This window comes from Primulina huaijiensis, chromosome 11 (assembly GCF_012295235.1).
Source record: "Primulina huaijiensis isolate GDHJ02 chromosome 11, ASM1229523v2, whole genome shotgun sequence".
NCBI classification, from domain to species: Eukaryota; Viridiplantae; Streptophyta; class Magnoliopsida; order Lamiales; family Gesneriaceae; genus Primulina; species Primulina huaijiensis.
This window is the reverse complement of record NC_133316.1, coordinates 9,726,570-9,742,380: the sequence shown is the minus strand read 5'-3', so window position 1 is coordinate 9,742,380 and position 15,811 is coordinate 9,726,570.

Sequence of the window (15,811 nt, the reverse complement as noted above, 5' to 3'; positions counted from 1 at the left end):
GATCACATAGGATATCTTCCCCCGTAGGCGAACGGTGAATCCTCGACTACAATGCATTTGCTCCTACGTATTTTGAAACTTCACCCAATCTCGCCACCTGATGACTGTCAATGGAGTTGGTAAACGGATCAAAGTGCATGCTAGTACGTATAACCTCTACATTGTCCCGGGTCAAAGGACTAATGGTGTACAACCATAACCACGGACTCTTCCACTCGATAAGTGGGAACCACTTAGACATTCCGAGGGAGGGCTGTTCAGTGCATCATCATATGATCACACATCTATGTGAATGGACATCTCCATACCCTTAATAATGAAACATGGCGTTTACACCACAGATGCTAGTCTCAAGCTCGAGCGAACTTTATCCTTGTTTTAGGCGGCTGATTTGACTAGGAACCTGTTTAGAATATACGGCACACTTCCTAATGAGTTTCATGATCTTACGTTGCGACGCAGACCTCATGGTACCAATTGTATATTCAAGGACTTTATATGTGTAACTTGCATGGGTATACAAATAAAGTATAATGCTATAATCGAATAAAATTGTAAAATATTAATAAAATAAAGATTGTTTCACATTAGAGTCAATAAAATCTGAGCCACAAGTTGGCTTGCTGGGCACCTACCTTAACATGAAAAACACCGGTCAGAGTTGCACACTGAGGATAAGAAGAAATGTGACTCTGAATTTTTTTTACAAAAGTCTTGATAAAAATATCTCTAGTAAAATTAATATGTGTATAAATGGTAAAGAGATATGATAAAAATTAACTCAATTACGTGAATAAAATGATTAGACTAAGGATAATAAACTCATTATTGTAATTCAAAATTTTGATAATGCTAAAATAAAACCCATCAAATATTAAGGCCTTGTTTGGCATGGGTGATAATGTGTGACGGTGGGTTGGTTTTGGGGTTAATCTCTTGTTTGGTGTATATATATGATTATGTTGTACTAAACTTGGGGAAATAAATCCATGTACTCTCCTTGTATACACAATCCATATTTTTAAACTATTATTTCATTCAACAATTGCCTTTTTGCTCTATCATAAAAGAAGCCAACATTATCTTTCCTCCTCCATCCAAGGGTATTTTTAGCATAAATTAGAATAATCCTTAATTTATCACATCCACAAAATTCATATCAAACATAATATCATTTGGTCACCACATTATATTTCCTTATCTATCATTTTTGTTATAACTCTTTTCATAATCATTCATTAATCTTATCTTTAGAACCAAACAAGCCCTGAATGAATTTGATTAATGTTTCAGTAGCATTGTTATTGAACTTGCTTATCTTTGAAATAATATTTTAACTGAAAGAAAGCTTAAAAGATTATGAGAGCATTTCTCAGGGAATGAGTTATGGAAACAGTGGCTATGAGGGAGTTAAAAATCCTCGACAATCTCGATTTGCATGATCTATTTGCAGGCCTAAAAGCATATGATATCATTGTAGATTTAAACATGCCAAAAGAAAGATTAAAGGAAGTACTTGGAGAAGAGAAGGTCCAAGGATGACAAGAGGTCATTCAATAATAATAAGAATCAGAAGATACTTTTTACAGACGAAAGATAAAAGCAAGTGAACATATTTATATTCAGATCAATCCAACATAGCGAGAATGAGAAAGAGAAAGAGTAGTGCATGGTGGCTGATGTTGAGCTGGATACTGTTGATGACATGGTATTTGATTTCAAATCTAGTGAATTTAAACGAGAAGATCTTATCACTGCACTACATGGCATGGTAGAAGAGTTCAAAACACTTTCGCAATCATTTGAGCAAGTAAAGGCAGAAAAAAATCGTAACAGAAAAAGTCTAGCGACTCTAGCTTCATGTGGCAAAAGGAGCTTGATGGTCTTAGCAAAAAACTCATTTTGTTGGGTACTAAGAATGATGACTTGCAAAGACTATCCCAAGTAACTGTAAATGAGAATAAATAATTGACGCATCTGGTCAATTCTTGGAACAACTCTTCTTCCACTCTTTGGAAAATTCATGAGACATAAAACCATATAATAACAACAGTAAATTTAGTTTCTCTGAAGCAAGTACTAGATCATGTCTGGACAATGACAATTCTAAAATGATACATTTTGTTCAGTCCAACGTGATATATGACCATGATCAGCTTGAATTCCAAACCAGTTGGACTGTATGTTATGAGAACAAGGCTAAGCATAAAGGACTTGGCTATGTTTCTATCCTAACATGGCTGAATTGTGGACAAGGTTCAGCTAGTTATGGCTACCATACCTGCTCGAGCTGGACCCGCAAGAAGCCTTGTCCAGTCAGACATAACTCTATGAAGAGTAAACTTAATTGTAACTACAGTTGAAACCAGTTCAAAAGAGATATAGAGTGAATTTCAAGGATGAAATTTCTAAACAACGTCTGCTGAGATAAAGACCATATCACATTACTACATTTGATTATGCACAGTCACGCACTTTTTTAAATACACACACAGATAGGCCCACCAAGATAATTAAATAATGGGACCATAAAAGGATAATCCGATCAAGACTCAAATATATTTGGGTTCCAAGTGTTTATTTCAATGATTGCAGGTACAAAAGAAGAATCTAGTTAAAATATCAATCTGGTATTTGGACAGTGATTGTTCTAGACATATGATTGGAAATGTCAAACTGATTTTAAAAGTCTTTGAATGTAAAGGACAAAAAAAAACAATTTTGGATATGAAAATTATGGGTAAGAGTAACATTATCCATGGACAAAGTTATCATTAGAAATGTGGTACTAGTTGAAAATCTTGTCTATAATTTGACTAGCATTATTAGTTAGTTATGTGGTAATTTATATTCCATTGAGTTTCATATACATACTTGCATTGTCAAATCAACTAATGGTGATATCACGTTAACTCGATTAAGAGAACAAGAAGCCTATAAAGTTAACTGGAATGATAAAGTTAACGAATTTCTATTCCGACATTTTTTATTGTTTTAAATAGTAATAAGAACTGGTTGTGACAAGTACGAATCACCTTAATTTCAAGTTTATTTCATGTCTGAGTATCTAAGAAATTGTAGTGCCCTTTCTCGAGCCAATACTAAATAGATTAATAAAGATGCAAAATTTAGTAACAACAAGTAAACAATGGAAACCAAATAACTTAATCATCTTACAGCCCAAAATAAAACAAAATAATAATATCAGTCTTAAAAATTAATACAAACATATCGAAAAAATAATCTTGCACGAGAATACAAGAAACCAAATAAAACCTCTACTGATCACCAAAAAAAACCCAACTGCTCTAGCTACTGGCCTGGCAATCTGAACCGTCCAACCAAAGATCTGTCCCGTGGAATGGGATGCCCAAGAAGAAAACATGGACGTGAACAACAATCCCCCAATACGAGAATGTACGAGTATACAAAATGATATGATACATGTGAAATACAATATACTCGGATATCAAGGATCAAGTCAAGAATCTCGTTATCAGTCTTGAGGTACCTGAGTGTGTAGTCTCTGATATGCCTTAAGCATGTTTTGGTTCCCACACTCATCATCAAGATGTAGACCTACAATGTCCGGTCATCATAGCCCGTGGATCCCATCAGATATTTTAGCTCTCTATGCCCAACCATCAACAATACAGAATAGGGTTGAGTGGCCCCAACAAATGAGGTATATCTCAAAAAATATCAAGCCCAAAATGATATGTCATTTATAATATGTCAAAGAAGTAAAACATGTATCATGCAACAGATAAATATGAAACATATAAGTGTGTATACTATGCTTGGATATCTCAGTCAGTACATCACGTACCTGACTAAAACAAATGTAACATCTCGGAAATTTGATAGTCCACGTGAACCACATACATGCAAGTTATCAAATTTCTTATGTATTTTTATTAAATTGATTTAATTGTATGAATTGATTATGGTAGGCATGTTTACATGTTTAAAATGTATTTTTATTTTAGAATACATAAAACTGTGTTTTAAAAGGGGCGATCGAGGAACGGAGACAGGAGACCATATAAGGAAAAATATTTTTATTAAATAAATATTTTTAATTGTTTAATGTGTGGTGTATTTTAAATGGAATTTTTGAAAATGAGGTGTTTTGAGGTGTTTTTATACGTCGAGTCGTATTTTTAAACGGTATTCAATTTTTGACGAAAATATGAATTTTTTGAGAAATCGGCTAATATTTTCACGAACTTTCCTAAAAAAATATTTTAAATATTCACTAATAGACTTAATGGGCCTATTATACTAAAATTAATGGGCCTAAGCTTACACTAAGAGTTTGAATTAAAATAAAAATCCCCAACCCTGCCTCAAAAACCCCATACAACTCATGCACACCACTCCACACACACAAGGATTCCTCTTCACAGCCAACAAAATCACACACACGCATATAATTGTAGTAAGGAAGCCATGTTTTTGAGGAGATTTCAGCCTAGGGTTTTCTATGTCCGTTCTTCGAATTGCCTACTCAATTTCGTGCGTAATAAACGCAAAGGCACACTTAAATTTCTTTCGAACATTTTTCACACCATATTATTTATATTTGATTATCATCGCATGAAAAATATATGGCACAAGTTTTATTTTCGTTTTTACGGGCATACATGCATATAACTCATGTTTTATGATTCAAAAACTCATTCTAAGGATACCTAAAGGGGCTGCCATGGTAGGGACACCAAAAGAGATGAATTTCAGAGGGTTTAAAAGCAACATAGAAGTCAACATAAGGGCTGGCTGCACGAAAATTATGTATATCAATGACTAGGGTTTGACATTCTTTCCTAGGGTCACTTAGCTGTGGTTAGGGTCATGTCCAGGAGACTTAAGGGGATGGTATGAGGGTCCTAGGGTGGCCGTGCTGGGGCTAGAAGCAAGCTAGGAGAGGGACCGCTCGATGGTGGGATTCCTAGGGCTAGCTGCGACTTTTGAAGAATAAAGAGAAGGTGGCTGTGCGGGAATCTTTAATGGTTAAGGGCTGGACTCGTGAGGGTCCTAGCCACGAGCCAGGAGGGTCTACACATGGCAAGAAGGGTAGGAAAGAGAGACACGCACGACTAGGACATTTCCTAGCCGCGGCCGAGAACTCAGGGAAGAAACCTGCACGTTTACGTGCTTGGGTCGGGGGGCTGGCCTAATATCTTGCCTAGGGTTATGTTAGGATCCTGAGAGGGTGGGCAAGGGTCTGGTTTAGTGGCTAAGGGGATGGGGTCGAAGATAGACTAGGTTCGAATCACACTAGGAAGCTAAGGTCCTGTGCAGAAATCTTCAGTAGGTGTCTAGGCTGTTTTGAAGCTTCTAATTGGCTTTGTTTGGGTTGAAAAATGTTTAGTTATGTAATAGGAAGCTTTGGTCCAAGTTTGGGAAAGTTCGGTTAAGTTTCGAGTCAATAAGAGTCAAAACCAGGATGTACGTCTAAGCTTTAAAAACGATTTGGGAAATTAGTCGAGGGTCATGAGTTTACGCTAAGAAATATTTATGGGAGCGCTTTAAAGTCATATGTTAAGTTTGGAATGATTTGGGACGTCGTTTCGAGGTCTAAGGATAAATAAGAAAAATTATGCTTCTAGGGGTAAAACAGTCATTTTACAGCTGAAAAACGTTAGGCGTCCTGGCAGTACCCTGAATGCTGTAATATTTTTTAAAATGGTTATTTTAAATGTTTATGAAATTTTATGAAGAAACGTTAAAGCTAAAAGATATGTTGCATGCTTGGTTTAAAAGAAAAATGACTTATATATACATGCATGAATTTTTATAAGTGATGAAAATATGAAACGTTGGAGGAGGGAAGTGATTGTGACTAATATGATGATACAATGATATGATTGGAGATATCGTGAAGGAAAAGACCCAGAGGGAGCCCGTTTACGGGAGAAGGCCCTAGAGGGAGCCCGACGATCGTATTTTCATTGACATGATATGATGATATGATAGGCCAAGGCTCAGTTGACGGGTGAGAGTGTCGCTGATGTCCCCGCCGCCTAGTACTGTGGTTACACGTAGATGGATCCATCGAACTTTAGCTGATACGGAAGTCATAATTAATGGTCCGAATTCAATAAGAAGGAAAATGTATATGTTTATGATGAAATGAAATATGATATGAAATGATGAAAGCAAAAATGTTTAAGTTTATGCATTTTCATGAAAAGCTATTTTAAGTAAAAGTATTTTCACTATTGTATGTGGATGTTTATGTACTATTTGTTATCATGATTAAAGTTTGCTGAGTCATTAAACTCACTAGGTGTGATCAATGCAGGTGAGCTTGATGTTGATGTTAAGGAGGGACTTGGTGGTTGACCTTGCTGGACTGAAGGTGAACACAACGAGCATCGGCGCTAGTCTTCCGCACTTACGTTTATGACTTATGTTTATTACTTATGCTAATGATTTACATACTTTTAAGATTTTATTGCTTATGATGATTTGAGAGGTTTTGAGAGGATGTTAAAGTTATGTTTATTTTGGAAACCATGTTAGGTTGGGTGACGTTTCACGATTTTATGTTTTGAAATTACTTTTTTTTGGATTTTCAAATAATATTTAGTTGGATTATTGGTAAATGGTGCAAAATATTCATATTTTAAAAGCTTAATGTTTCAGCCGCATGAATTAGAAGGAAAAGAAATTCTAGTATATTTTTTAAGAAAAACGAGTAATGGACGTTTCAGTTAGTATTAGAGTAACGTTGCTGCAAAGGGTTGTGCCAACGCCAGTTCCGGAAAGCTCAGTCGTGAAGCCTCAAGTCTGTAAGTTTAAATGTTTTCACCTGCATGTTTGCATGGTTTATACTTTTAAGCCACAATTTAAATAATTTTTGAAGTTAAATGACATTTATGTTTAAGTTGCATGATAAATGATTCTTATGATTAAACTTGCATTGTTGAATGATTTCTTTAAGGCAAAACATTAGATGCTTTAGAATTTTTACGCATATTACGATATAAATAAGAAATTATATGATTTCCATGCATGCTGACCTTGTGGTGGAATTGGACATGTTTAAAAATTTGGTTAATGGGACTTAGGAAAGATTGAAAATGATTGGACTATATTGAATTTTGGGTTTTAGTATTGTTTTTCTACTTTTTGGGTATTAAATCAATCGTGAAGATTAAGAATGCTTTTGGGACATGTAGATTTTCTAAGAAATATTGATGATTCATGGTTACTAGTTGAGTTAATTTTTGAGAATTTCACATAAAGAATAATGATTCGAAGACTGTGATGATCTTTAGAAGTATGAAAATTTATAATTTGAGATTTTAGGTTTTGATGGAAAGGTAAGATTGGTTATGAGAATTGATTTTGGTTTAATAAGCTTAAAATTATTGAAATTTATGTTACAGGAAACATATTGAAGGGAATTAGGAATGCTAATAACTTATGGATTAATTGTAGAATTTTAGAAATTTAGGACCAATTGGGTAATCCTCGAGGAAAGTAGGAATTTTTTTTCATTTGTTAAGAATTTGAGGGCATGTATGGCACTTTTCGAAAACCTAGGGGCCAACGTGCAAAAGTCGAAAACTTGGAGGGCCTAATAGTACTTGGCCAAGGTTTCAAGGACTAATCCGAAATAATTAAAAATCCAGGACTGAATTTGCGATAATCGAAATTTCTAGGGTAAAACCTGGAATTTTCAAAAATTCCGGGACTGAGTTGCAAATTTTAAAAAGTCTAGGGGCTGTTTTGTAAATCTTATGTAAATAGGGGCTGTTTTCATAATTTCTGGAACTCTAGGGGTAAAACAATGATTTCTGAAAGTTTAGGGTCCAAATTGACAGAATGCGAAATTCATGAGGCTAAATACATATCGTCGGAACTATTGGGACTAAATGGTAAGAATTTGAAATCTTATGGGATGGAAACACAATTTTCGAAAATTATGTAGGGTGAAATGGTGGATTTTTGAGGAAATTAGGAATTTATCTTGCAATTGTTAAGGAATTTGGGGACTAGTTTAGCAATAAGTGAGAATTGAATGGTTCAAATGACATGAATTTTTGAAGATTTAGGCTTCAAGGGATATTTAGAACCTTGAAATATCATGTTTATAACTCTACAACGAATGGTAATCAAAGGCATTATAAGATGAATCAATATTGGATTTGAAAATTTAAGCGTTAGTGGAATAATGTTGTAGCAAATTAAGAATTTAGAGTGAGGACAATTAAGGTAAAGTTGATCGATTATTTAAGCTTAGGGATGAAAAGTTTATGTTTAAAATTTGATAAGAAAATATTAAGTTTTGAAATTATTCGTGTTAAAGACGCCTTATGGTTTAGTTATTAAGTAATTAAATCGAAAGAATCAGGTTTACGTCTAAAAAAAATATTAGAAGTCAAATTTAAGCTTATATGATGATTTGGGATAAGCTCGAGTCAATAAAAGTAAGAGAAAGTCAAAATCGAGAAATTTTTTAAAAGTCATTAAGAAACTGGGGATTAAATGGATATGTGTGTTGGAATTATGTTATGTAAGGCTATTTGGATTCTGTAAGTTTGAATTACAAGTTTATGAGATATGTGTTTATATGAAATATTTGGGAGAAATTTAAGATTTGCAACAATTTTATATTTGTGATGTACTTGTATATAGTCAATTTACGTTAGTTGGGTCCGTAAGATAAATATTCGATTCAAGGATCTTAGACTAATATTATTATGGGGATTGAGATAAGGTTTAACTATTAAGTTATTACATAGGATAGAAGTCGATTAGTAAATGTTGGTGCTAAGATCTCTTAAGTCGAACTGCATAAATGCTAATATTTAAATTTAAAGCGTTAGCATACCTTGAGTTCAACGATTTAAGAAAGGATGCTTTTGGAATTTTAATATTGAAATATAATAAGTTGATGAACATCTTGGGTATAGTATAAGGAAAGTAAGATATGATAACTTTGGCCATCCATTTCTAATATTGGGAATTGTGAGAAAAAACGAATTCGAGATTATAGTAAAATAGAACTAAGTCACCCTAGGTCATTTTAAGTCATGATTCGCAAACAAGGATCTTGATGGAAAATTTAATTAGGATTGAGAAGACATAATGACTGCATAAAACTTATTTTATAAGAGTGACACAGCCGAAGAGTGGATTATGGGAACACTAGAACTAAGAGTCTAAACTTTTCGATTATCGAGGATAAACGAATTTCGGGGATGAAATTCAATTTAAGGGGGTAGATGGTAATGTCTCGGAAATTTGAATGTCCACGTGAACCACATGCATGCAAGTTATCAAATTTCTTATGTATTTTAATTAAATTGCTTTAATTGCATGAATTGATTATGGTAGGCATGTTTACATGTTTATAATGTAGTTTTATTTTAGAATGCATAAAACTGTGTTTTAAAAGGTTATTCAATACGCGATTGAGGAACGGAGACCGGGGACCATATAAGGCAAAATATTTTTATTAAATAAAATTTTTAATTGTTTAATGTGTGGTGTATTTTTAATGGAATTTTTGAAAATGAGGTGTTTTTATATGCCGAGTCGAATTTTTAAACTATATTCAATTTTCGACGAAAATATGAACTTTTTGAGAATTCGGTTAATATTTTCACGAACTTTCCTAAACAATATATTTTAAATATTCATTAATGGGCTTAATGAGCCTATTATAATTTGATTAATGAGCCTAAGCTTACAATATGAGTTTTAATTAAAATAAAATGCCCCAACCGTACCCCAAAACCCCGTACAACTCACGCATACCACTTCACACACACAAGGATTCCTCTTGGCAGCCAACAACATCACACACACGCACATAATTGTAGAAGGGAAGCCACGGTTTTGAGCAGATTTCAGCCTAGGGTTTTCTACGTCGTCGTTCTTCGCATCGCCAACTCGTTTTCGTTCCTAATAAATGCAATGGCACGCTTTAACTTTTTTTCAAACATCTTTCACACCATATTTGGAATATTAGATTATCTTCGAATGAAAAATATGTGGCAAAAGTTTTATTTTCGTTTTTTTGGGCATACATGAAAATAACTCAAGTTTTATGATTCAAAAACTCATGCTGAGTATACCTAAAGGGATGAATTTCAGAGGGTTTAGGAGCCACATAGAAGTCGACATAAGGGCTGATAAATATAAAAATTGTACATTAATTAAATGTTTTATAATATAAATTTATAGTTTTTGTTTTATTAAATGTTTAAATATTATATGTTTTATAATAAATTGTATAAAAAATAAGTTGTTGTGTAATTATAAGTTTTTACTATTTTTACAGGTTCGAAAAAACAAGAATAAACTTGGCGTTGCAAATGGGATTAAGATGATTCATGGACCTGTAGAAAGTTGATGATAATATCTACAATATTGGTGACAAGCATGAGATAAAAATGTTCTCACAATTGGGATCAAATTAAGCAACAAACAAAGTTATCAAAAGAGTGACAGTTTTACCATGCTCTAGTATTTTGACAATATCTCTCAAACTATTTGGTCAAATGGTTAAAATAAAATACCACAATTCAAACAACTCAATTATCCACATGTTTTATTTTATGTGGAGAAGAAAAATTGGATGGGAAGATTTTCAAAAGTGATGCTTATTAAAATATAATTTCTTGGAACACCAATGAAGACTTATGTGTAAAAAATAATATTTTATTTGTGGTTGTCTCCCCAAATTTGGCTACAAATAGAGGTGCATTGTAATGAATTGAGATATCCCTCATTCTATGAACAAATCTTTGAGTTCATAATATTTCTCTCTTTATTTTTTCTTTATTTCATCATTTAAAAATAATTAGCATGTTAATTTCATATTCAAAGTTTATACTTTGAATAATGAATAGCTAACTTCCCAAGGTTGAGATGAAAAGGTGAAGCTCTTGGTATGATAATAAGGTTATTAAAAGATAATAATCTATGTTTTATATTATTTAATCATTATTTATTGTTTATGTTATATTTATTTCTTTAAGCATTTTTATACCCTACTTATAAGTGGGAGTTTCGATTTATTATTGCTATATGTTACACTAAATTCTTGGTACCATTTAAATGTTTGTTTGGTTTTACCAACCATTTAAAGTGGATGCCTTGATTTATTATATATCAATATATCATATTATTAATTTCTTGGTACCATTTAAATGTTAGTTTGGTTTTACCAACCATTTAAAGTGGGAACCTTGATTTAGTGTTTACAAATATATATAGCACAATAATATTTGACAACATTTATAAGTTTTGATATATATTTTATACTTATAAGAAAATAGTATATAACATAATATAAATATGATTATTTAATATATTAGAACTATTTTATTAAGTGGATTTCAATAATGTTCATTAATGTTAACTTTATTAAAATATCAAGAGTGGATCCTCTAATCTCAACTACTTAAATTAAAATTTGAACAATTAAAAATTACCAATTAAAGATTCAAACAATTTAAAGAAAAACAAAAACAAAAACAAAAACAAAAAGACATTGTAATTGACTTGTAATTACCGTAGCTTCCCTGTTAATACGATATCGGACTCACAGAATTATACTACTTGCGGACAACCTCCTATTGGGAGTGCAACAATCAAAGTCACAACAAATTTTTGACGCCGTTGCCGGGGAAGTATAATTTAATTTCAAGTCTATTTAATTTTCTTTCTTTGAATTTTTTATTGTTTTTGTGTGTTTTTCTTCTTTTTCTTTTGCATTTGAATGAGCATTATTTGGTCACGTACACTTAGTGGTCGACTCATTCGAAATAACCATTTATTTTTGCAAAACATGGCGGAAGAACCCATCTAGGAAAATGAAGATGAAATTCAATCTCAACATGATCATGATAGGCGAATAACACTTAGAGATCACATGAATCATACACGTACTAGTGTACCTTCATGTCTAGTTTTTCCACCTGATGCATCTCATTTCAATTTTAAGCCTGGTGTCATCCAACTTTTACCCAACTTTCATGGCTTAGATTCTGAAAATCCATACATGCATTTACGAGAGTTTGAAGAAGTGTGCAACACATATAATGATCTAAATTGTAGCATGAACACCATTCGACTTAAGCTTTTTCCTTTTTCTTTAAAAGATAAAGCTAAAACTTGGCTACAAAATCTTAGATCGGGATCCAGTCGAACTTAGGATGAATTGCAACAACAATTTTTGAAAAGTTTTTTCCATCTCATATAACAAATTCTTTCAAAAGGCAAAACATCACTTTCACTCAAAAACAAGGAGAAACTTTTTATCAGTGTTGGGATAGATATAAAGAATTTCTTAATCTTTTTCCACATCATAGTTTTGAAATTTGGAGAGTTGTTTTTCAATTTTATGAAGGCTCAACACCTAAAGATAGGCAAATGGTTGAATTTATGTGTAATGGAACATTTGAAGATTAAGATCCAAACGAGGCAATTGAGTATCTCGATTCATTAGCTGAAAATGCTCAAAATTGGGACACTATAGGTACAATCGAACTATCAAACAAGATTCAATCTCCCACATCTAGTGGAGGTATGTATACTCTCAAAGATGAACATGATCTGCGAGCTAGATTTACCTCTTTGGCAAGAAAAGTTGAAGCACTTGAATTGAAAAAGAATGGTCAATTAAAATATGTTCAAGAAATTACGTGTCACATCTGTGATACAAGTGATCATTCTACAAAAGATTGTCCCACTTTGCCCTCTTTTAAATAATGTCTCCATGAACAAGCCAATGTTTTGAACAATTTCAAAAGGCCAAATTTTGAACCATTTTCTCAAAATTAGAATCCAGGTTGGCGAAATCATCCAAATTTTAGTTGGAGGAATGATAATGCTGCATAATTTTCACAACTACATTTCCAAAATCAAAAAAATTTTCAAAATTATGCACCTTATGTTCCTCCACCTAAAAGAAACTTGGAAGATATATTGAACTCTTTCATTGCAAAGCAAGAGTCTATCAATACTCAAACTGCTCAAACCATGACAGATTTGAAAGATACTCTTGCTAAATTTGCATCTGCACTTAATTTTCATGAAAAAGGTAAGTTTCCTTCACAACCACAGCCTAATCCCAAGGATCATCATTCACAAACCGGAACTTCTGGAACTCAACCGATGGATCAGGTAAAATCTGTTATTACCCTTCGCAGTGGTAAGGTAGTGGAAAAATCCATTCTTGAACCTTGTGAAAATGATGATAAATCAACTCCAAAGGGTAAGGAAGTGGAACCCATAACTTGCGAAGAAGAGGATCAACAGATAGTGCCACTACCATTCCCTCATGCATTGAAAAATACAAAAAAATCAAATTTGAATTCTGATATTTATGATATTTTTAAACAAGTAAAAATTAATATTCCTTTATTAGATGAAATAAAGCAGGTACCATCATATGCCAAATTTTTTAAAGACTTGTGCACCGTGAAAAGAAAATTGAATGTGAAAAGGAAAGCATTTTTAGCCGAACAAGTAAGTTCAATTATTCAAAATAATAATAATTTGAAATACAAAGACCCTGGTTGTCCTACTATTTCATGTATTATTGGAGAACGAAAGATTAAAAAAGCCTTGCTTGATCTTGGAGCTAGTTTGAATTTACTTCCATATTCAGTTTATCAAGAACTCAATTTAGGTGAGTTAAAACCTACTTCGGTAACACTTTTACTTGCCGATAGATCTGTTAAAGTGCCAAGAGGTATGGTAGAAGACGTGTTGGTCCAAGTTGATAACTTTGTATATCTTGTCGATTTCATAGTTTTAGATACACAACCTATCGAAGCTTGTAATGCAATTCCTGTAATTTTGGGTCATCCATTTTTAGCAACTTGTCACGTCCCGATACCGGGGTGAGTTGACATCCGGCGTTGTTTTGCAATTATTCAATCGTAAATCAACAAGCCTTGTAGTACAGTGTACAACCAAATCAGTCTTTTTCATTAAACATACATTGTCTTTACAACGTAATCAACTTAACAAACGAGTGCGGAAGCGAACAAAGTAAAAATAAAAGATAGCCAAATTCCAAAGTATGTCTTGATCAACTGAAACCTTGTTACCATCCCCAGAAATGCATTTGCTATTCTTCTTCAAATTTTTTTTCATTCTTATCTGGGAGTGAGAGGTGTAAGGGTGAGTATTTTGTGAAATACTTAGCAAGTGGGGGACGATCGATCACAATAACACAAGAATATACATATATAGATCTTAACAATTCGAAATTTTCCGTGTCTCAACAAACGTCGGAACAAAAAATAGACAAAATGATAGACACGACATAACTTATATATATTTATGTAAATATTAAATGAATTTCATGTCACAATAATAATTCATAACAAAATCAGGACATGATATTAACAATGAGCATAACTTATCATATGCATATAGACATATCATATATTATTCGTATTGCACTATTATGTCATCTTATTATCCATGGTGTTACTGATCAGTCCCCTATATGTAATTCTTCTAAGGGGTGAAGCCATATATCGATTATTATTACCCACCGCATCAGGGCCATAAACTTGTCATATCTTATCATGTTTTAGGAAAATTTTCCTTTTTACTATTTCTAACTTGAATCATAAAAGTGCCTTTAAACATAATTCTTAGAATACACCAAATTGATGTTTAAGAATATATATTAGAATAAAACATGAAACGAAAACAACATAATTTTGAAACGAAGGGAACATGCATTTGAAATTGATTTAAACATGCTTAACAATTTATCGAAACGAAATATTCATATATCAAATCGAAGAAATATATCATGTCGATCGATTTTTCGAAAACATACTTAAATACTTTAAAACATAAGCCCACTTACCGAAAAGGTGTTCCAAAATTACGGAAGAAACAAGCTGGAATTTATCGTCTTAAAATCCGTAAATTAGCTAAACTCGGTTGAAATCCGAGCAGTCTTCTTGCCAAATTGTTTCACAAAATTTGACCGTATGGATGAGGCTGAAATTTTGATATGATGTAAGTGTAATATGAACGGTGGAGATTAGATTTGAATAAACCGTTGGACTGAAAGTTTCTTTCGAAAATGAACAGAATTTCTAGCTTGAAAATATCACTCAAGAAAATGTTGATGGTGTTCAAGCTTCATTCATGCTCTAGTTTGAGAGGTTTATGGTGTGTCTTCCCTCATTCTCAAAACATCTATTTATAGGTAAGATTGGAGAATAATTCTTATAATTTAATGCATGCTTTAAAATATTTTAATTATTTTAGTCAAAAATTTGGGCACGATTGTTTTTCATTGTTTTGAACTCTTGCTTTTTTCATTGTTTTGAACTCTTGTTTTTCAATGTTTTGAACTCCATAATAGATAATATATATAATACTAATACTAATAATTAATAATAATAAATCATATTCTTACATTCATCTCTCCTTATTGGAAGTTTCGTCCCTGAAACTTGAGTTTTCTAGATTTTCGAACAGATAGGGATATTGCTCGAACATCTTCTCTTTTAGTTCCCAAGTAGCTTTTCTTTCGGTATGATTAGACCACTGTATCTTAACATAGGAAATGTTGCGTCGCCTTAATACTTGTTCTTTGGTGTCCAAAATTCGAATTGGAACTTCTTCATATCTTAGTTTTTCATTCAGATTATTTTCCATCAGGAGCTGTCCAGTTTCAAGAACATGACTTGGATCATGGATGTATTTCCTCAATTGTGAAACATGAAATACATTATGAATTCTTGACATATCTGGTGGCAACGTTAGTCTGTATGCCAATGTTCCGATTCTTTCTAAAATTTAAAAAGGT